The sequence below is a fragment of the Panulirus ornatus genome, chromosome 10 (genome assembly GCF_036320965.1).
Source record: "Panulirus ornatus isolate Po-2019 chromosome 10, ASM3632096v1, whole genome shotgun sequence".
Classification (NCBI taxonomy): Eukaryota; Metazoa; Arthropoda; class Malacostraca; order Decapoda; family Palinuridae; genus Panulirus; species Panulirus ornatus.
Genome location: NC_092233.1, coordinates 7,195,958 through 7,203,024, shown reverse-complemented (window position 1 = coordinate 7,203,024; position 7,067 = coordinate 7,195,958). Strand labels below are relative to the sequence as shown.

The following is a 7,067-nucleotide window of genomic DNA, read 5'->3' as shown; positions in this document are numbered from 1 at the left end:
TATATATATATTATTATATATATTAAAAATATACTATATATATGTTAATCTTCAGAACCCTGTCCTTTGGTCGTCTGAACGTGTTCCCTTCTTTTCTTTTCTTCGTCTTTTGTTTATTGGTTTAGGAAATCCTCCTCAAAGCTTTCCCAATCCCCCAAACAGGGTTTCCGTAATCCCCCTCGTTATTGAACGTGTGATTTTCCCTCCTATCTGTTTACATCGGTGGCGGAGGACCGCGGAAGGGGGTGGGGTTGAGTCGCCACCACAGCCACGGTATTCTGGCCCTTGTGTGTGCCTGGGGCGCGGGTCGTCACTCGGCCGTAGATTCAGGGTTGTGTACGCCTTTTGTGTGTCCCGCCAGTCAGGTGGGTAAAGCTAGAAAATAAGCCGATCTCCCGGTACGACACCCCACACCCGGCTGACCTTGACCTTCATCCCTCCCCTCCCTCCCCCAAGGTCATCGAGCGGTCCTCCCGGTCACCGTGGTCTTTTCCCGGTCATCAACCTCGTCTCCCGGTAACCGGCCCAGCAGCAACCCGGAGAAACCCGTAAGCCGATGACTTCCTCACGGAGACATCGATATATATACACACACACACACTATATATATATATATATATATATATATATATATATATATATATATATATATATATATATATATATAGCATATATATCCTAACCTGAGCCAGGTACCAATTTTATCAAACCAACCCCTTTGGTTAAGATGAACAGCTGGGTTGACAGTGGACCGACTGCAGCAACCAGGAGGAGTCGAACCTATGCCATGCTCGACCCCGGGCTGGACCCATCAATGCATCACAGTCGGGAACGCTAACCGCTACACCACGAGGGGCGTCCACATACGAGATGTTTCATGAGAAAATTCCGGATGACTCAATATCTCTGTATCTTCATGGCTGAGCAACACCAAGATACATTCTTCCCTTTTTGTATCTTTAATTTACCGCCGTGTGTAGATCATATCATATATCTTTCTCTTCCTCCTCCTCCTCCTCCTCTTCTTCTCCCTCTTCCTCCTCCTCCTCCTCTTCTTCTTCTTCCTCCTTCATCTAGGTTACAGAGGTCCATTTCTTTCTGCCTCTCGAGGTAGTCCATGTGATCCATTCCCTCTGTTTCTCTTGCGGATTGCCTCTGAACTCTCTTTATCTTTTTCTTTTTAAATATCATATATTTGTTTCGTTGTCGGCCGTGCGACAGAGCAGTATCAAAATTTTGTGTATATTTGGTTTTTAGATACGTTAAACCTCTTCATCAATAGCTGTGTTTCTTGAGGTTTGTAAGTTCTGAAAATCATACCACCGATCACTTGGCTCCACAGTGTTGTCTTCTCTGTATATGCTATCTAACTCATCATTTTTGAGGACACCATAGACTTCTATATTTTGACACCATAGACTTCTATATTTTTGAGGACACCATAGACTTCTATATTTTGACACCATAGACTTCTATATTTTTGAGGACACCATAGACTTCTATATTTTGACACCATAGACTTCTATATTTTTGACACCATAGACTTCTATATTTTTGAGGACACCATAGACGTCTATATATCTGACGACACCATAGACGTCTATATTTTTGACGACACCATAGACTTCTATATTTCTCTTCTATGTTGAAAGCGTCTAGTCACGGACAAAAGTCCTCGTTAAGACCAGGTCTTAATTGAAACATAAATAAGGTTAATGAGAAGAAGAGAGAAGATATGATGATAATTATCTCAATTATTCTGCAGGAGGATACCCAGTTATTCAAAAAGGGTCAGGTCATATTTGTTATGCAAGACATAAGAGGAGAGAGAGAGAGAGAGAGAGAGAGAGAGAGAGAGAGAGAGAGAGAGAGAGAGAGAGAGAGAGAGAGAGAGAGAGAGAGAGAGAGAGAGAGAGAGAGAGAGAGAGAGAGAGAATGCCAAAGCTAAGGGGTGTAAGGAAAGAAACAGTTATCGGAATATCCCAGCCTTTGAGTTGCCAGCGGCCTCCGCCATCATGAGACGCAGTAACCTGCCCATTAGCACAAGGTGTAGCTAATGACAGCGGTTCTCAGGAGCAAAAATCAAAGTAATATATGTATAGAAGAGAGAAAGCGAAGCGACAATGTGGAGTATGGCAAGCGGGACGAGTTGTGAGGTTAGCCTGGAAGAGGTGGTAAGGTGGATTGTTTGTAGACTCCAATAGGCAAGTTCAACCCAATAAGCAAGTTGAACCCAATATGCAGGTTGAACCCAATAAGCAGGTTGAACCCAATAAGCAGGTTGAACCCAATAAGCAGATTGAACCCAATAAGCAGGTTGAACCCAATAAGCAAGTTGAACCCAATAAGCAGGTTGAACTCAGTAAGTAGGTTGAACCCAATAAGCAAGTTGAACCCAATAAGCAGGTTGAACTCAGTAAGTATGTTGAACCCAATAAGCAGATTGAACCCAATAACAGGTTGAATTCAATAAGCAGGTTGAACCCAATACCCTGACTGAACTCAATAACCTGGACGCTAAATAACCCGCGGTCAATCACATCAAATTCCCGCTACCTGCAGATGCGCTAGCGTTATATATATATCATCTTCTTGCGTTTTACTCATCAGAAATAAAAGTAAATTTATGTGTGTGGCAGCTCTGCGTCGTGGTGATGGGGGAAGCCCCACGCCAGACCAGACTGGGTAGGAAGGAGAGATGGGGGATGGGGCATCGTGGCCTCCAGACCTTGGAAGGGGTAGAGATGGGTCATGGATAAAGATCACTGCTTCGTGTGTGTGTGTGTGTGTGTGTGTGTGTGTGTGTGTGTGTGTCAGAGCCATGATGTATGGAGTGTGAGAGCGTGTGGTCTGACGCAGCCATCATGAAAACGACGACACAAAAAAAATAAAATATGGTGTTCTCAAGTGTGAAAACAACTGGTGATGGTACCTTGAGGTTAATAGAGAGTTGGTGACCCCAGAGGCTGTGTGTACGCACTGACCTTTCGTAACATAGCAGCGACAGCGTAATGCCACAGGATAACGATATGAGTGAAGGAATATGACTGATGGAGATCACTACTGGCTGTGCTCGTGGTCGTGGGCTGCAGGAAAACTGGAAAATGGGTCTTATGTAACACCAGAACCCGTCCAGAAAGACGTGCAAGGTTATCATGGTAAGGTTAATATATATATATATATATATATATATATATATATATATATATATATATATATATATATATATATATATATCTTTCTTTCTTTCATACTATTCGCCATTTCCCGCATTAGCGAGGTAGCGTTGAGAACAGAGGACTGGGCCCTTGAGGGAATATCCTCACCTGGGCCCCTTCTCTGTTCCCTCTTTTGGAAAATTAAAAAAAAAAAAAAAAAAAAAAAAAAAAATATATATATGGTTATTAGTCATTACTTTTATTAAGATATAAACATCTGCTCCCACAAGGCCTCTGGAAATGATGCTGTGGGCTGAGGACGCATCTCGTACATCCATTCCACACCTTCCTGCTCTCTGTATCATCAGGACAAGCGGGACAAAATGAACTATGGGATTAATGATACACACGTACTTCGCTGCCCAAGGTGTTGATCGGATTAGCCATGGAATTAATCAGATTATTGAGGGCAGAGGTGATTATCAGCAGATGTTCCGAGGCTACAAATTATCATCATTTCCCTCAAAGAAACGAATTGTGTGTGTGTGTGTGTGTGTGTGTGTGTGTGTGTGTGTGTGTGTGTGTGTGTGTGTGTGTGTGTGTTTCGTCCAATAAGAGTGAACAGGAACATTGATAACGAATGATAATTGTAATTAAATGGAGTTGGGTAAAGGAACAACACTAGTTTATTCACCAGCGGTCGTAACGTGTGTTGTGACATGATATCAATGAATTGGCTATTTGCTAATATTGAGAGATTTGATATTGCAATCACTTGAGATAAAAAAGAGAAAAAAGGTTCAATATGTTGCGTATTGTACGAGATATGAGTGGGCTATACGCACGAAGCAGAGAGATACGCAGCCAGAACAACACAGAAATTAATTGCTATTTGCTCATGTTCAGGGACAACATTGTAGTCCTGGGGGATAAAAGACTGTGAAATGTGGAATGGTGTTAGGAATATGAGGAGAACATGGGTCTGAGACACAGGTAGACAGAACAGAACAGAACAGAACATAGCGTTCCACTTGATGATGATGAAGAACACCACCCAGAACAGAACAGAACAGAACAGAACAGAACATAGCGTTCCAACTTGATGATGATGATGATGAAGAACAACACCCAGAACAGAACAGAACAGAACATTGAGTTCCACTTGATGATGATGATGAAGAACAACACCCAGAACAGAATAGAACAGAACAGAACATAGCGTTCCAACTTGATGATGATGATGATGAAGAACAACACCCAGAACAGAACAGAACAGAACATTGAGTTCCACTTGATGATGATGATGAAGAACAACACCCAGAACAGAATAGAACAGAACAGAACATAGCGTTCCAACTTGATGATGATGATGATGAAGAACAACACCCAGAACAGAACAGAACAGAACATTGAGTTCCACTTGATGATGATGATGAAGAACAACACCCAGAACAGAACAGAACAGAACATAACGTTCCAACTTGATGATGATGACGATGAAGAACAACACCCAGAACAGAACAGAACAGAACATAACGTTCCAACTTGATGATCATGACGATGAAGAACAAGAACACCGAACAGTGAGAGAGGGAGTCACTGTGGGCGGCCGATCCATCGTCTTAATATGGGAGTGCATGTCTTCGTTCCAGAAGCAATCGCGAGATGTCGCAATAACTCTCTCTCTCTCTCTCTCTCTCTCTCTCTCTCTCTCTCTCTCTCTCTCTCCATTTCTCTCTCTCTCTCTCTCTCTCTCTCTCTCTCTCTCTCTCTCTCTCTCTCTCTCTCTCTCTCAATTTCTCTCTCTCTCTCTCTCTCTCTCTCTCTCTCTCTCTCAATTTCTCTCTCTCTCTCTCTCTCTCTCTCTCTCTCTCTCTCTCTCTCTCTCTCTCTCTCTCTCTCTCTCCATTTCTCTCTCTCTCTCTCTCTCTCTCTCTCTCTCTCTCTCTCAATTTCTCTCTCTCTCTCTCTCTCTCTCTCTCTCTCTCTCTCTCTCTCTCTCTCTCTCTCTCTCTCTCTCTCTTCCAGAGGGGGAGAGGGGGAATATCAGCTTATCCCGCCATGTTTGTCTAACCTTGCCGAGACGAGAGAGAGAGAGAGAGAGAGAGAGAGAGAGAGAGAGAGAGAGAGAGAGAGAGAGAGAGAGAGAGAGAGAGAGAGAGAGAGAGAGAGAGAGAGAGAGATTCTTACGATATATTTTCCTATTTTTTTCATCATCCAGAGGATTTAAACACAGCTTTGGTGAATGTTAACCTTTCGCACACACACACACACACACACACACACACACACACACACACACACAACACACACACACACACACACACACACACACACAAACACACACAGTACGTACATAAACACACACACACACATAAATACACTCACAAACACACACAAACACACACATGTGATACCTCACAAAACACGATGAGTTGATGTGTTGTTGGTAGAGAGGCTCTGTTATCCATGTATGCGGACCGTCCTACATGACAACCGAGCGTGCCACCTGCCCAACACAGCCATCAACACAGAAAACGATCCAGCGAGTGTAACAGACCCTCTTCGTGATCTCTGTGTCGAGAAAACGATCCAGCCAGTGTAACAGACCCTCCTCGTGGTCTCTGTGTCGAGAAAACGATGCAGCCAGTGTAACAGACCCTCCTCGTGGTCTCTGTGTCGAGAAAACGATCCAGCCAGTGTAACAGACCCTCCTCGTGGTCTCTGTGTCGAGAAAACGATCCAGCCAGAGTAACAAACCCTCCTCGTGGTCTCTGTGTCGAGGTTTGGCTGTTAAATACGCCTGCCCCCTGTGAGGTTCGAACTCACGACCCCTGGTTTACGAGACCAGCGCTCTACCACTGAGCTAAGGAGGCGGGTAGGGTGGGAGGCGGGAACGTACACGTTTTGCTGTGGGTCTGGAGGTAGGATGGTATGTGTATATTTACCTGTGTTACTCAGGTATACACAGACACACACACACACACACACACACACACATATAGACACACACACACACACACACACACACACACACACACACATATAGACACACACACACACACACACACACACACACACACACAATAGACAGACAGACAGACATACACGCACATATACAGACATACAGACAGAGAGACATACACACACATACACAGACAGACAGACACACAAACACACAGACACAAGTCCTGGTCGACGACCACCAGTATCGACCTGTGGTGGAGGAAGCGGTCGGGGAGGCCCCCCAAGGACCAGGGTGACCTGCAGGCGTGTGTGGTGGTCTGAAGCAACAGTGCGGACCTCCCAGAGCCACGGCCGGGCCCACCTCACACGACGTCAAAGGACCGACCCGAACCACGAGAGCCTCCTGTGCCTCTGACTTATACCGTGTGACTTATACCGTGTGACTTATACCGTGTGACTTATACTGTGTGACTTATACCGTGTGACTTACACCGCGTGAATTATCCCGTGTGACTTATACCGTGTGACTTATACTGTGTGACTTATACCGTGTGACTTATACCATGTGACTTATACCGTGTGACTTATACCGTATGACTTATACCGTGTGACTTATACCGTGTGAATTACAGTGTGTGACTTAAGTGGGTTGTTGACAAAGAGGAGAGTCGCTACTGGTTATCATAACTGGACTGACGTTGAACACTATTGGTGAATATGAACATATAGAACCAGCGATGTGGTCTGGTTACACACACGACAACAAATGAGGTGAAATGATATCATTCTGTCTGATATATATATTGTATCTATCTCTTTCCCTATTCTTCACCATCGCTAATACCTGGTGTCTGGTTCATTCCGATGGACATAGATGCATTGGCGAGGGCGACCGTGGAGGAACTCAACCTTCACGCTACGGAATGAAGACATGGTAGACCC

The 7,067-nt window shown here is 44.3% G+C and overlaps 1 non-coding gene across 1 annotated transcript; it reads right to left on the bottom strand.

Moving 5' to 3' along the window:
• Positions 1–5,962: 5,962 nt before the first annotated feature.
• Positions 5,963–6,034, bottom strand: TRNAT-CGU (transfer RNA threonine (anticodon CGU)). Its single transcript has one exon. It is a non-coding gene; the product is annotated as a tRNA-Thr (tRNA).
• Positions 6,035–7,067: the final 1,033 nt, after the last annotated feature.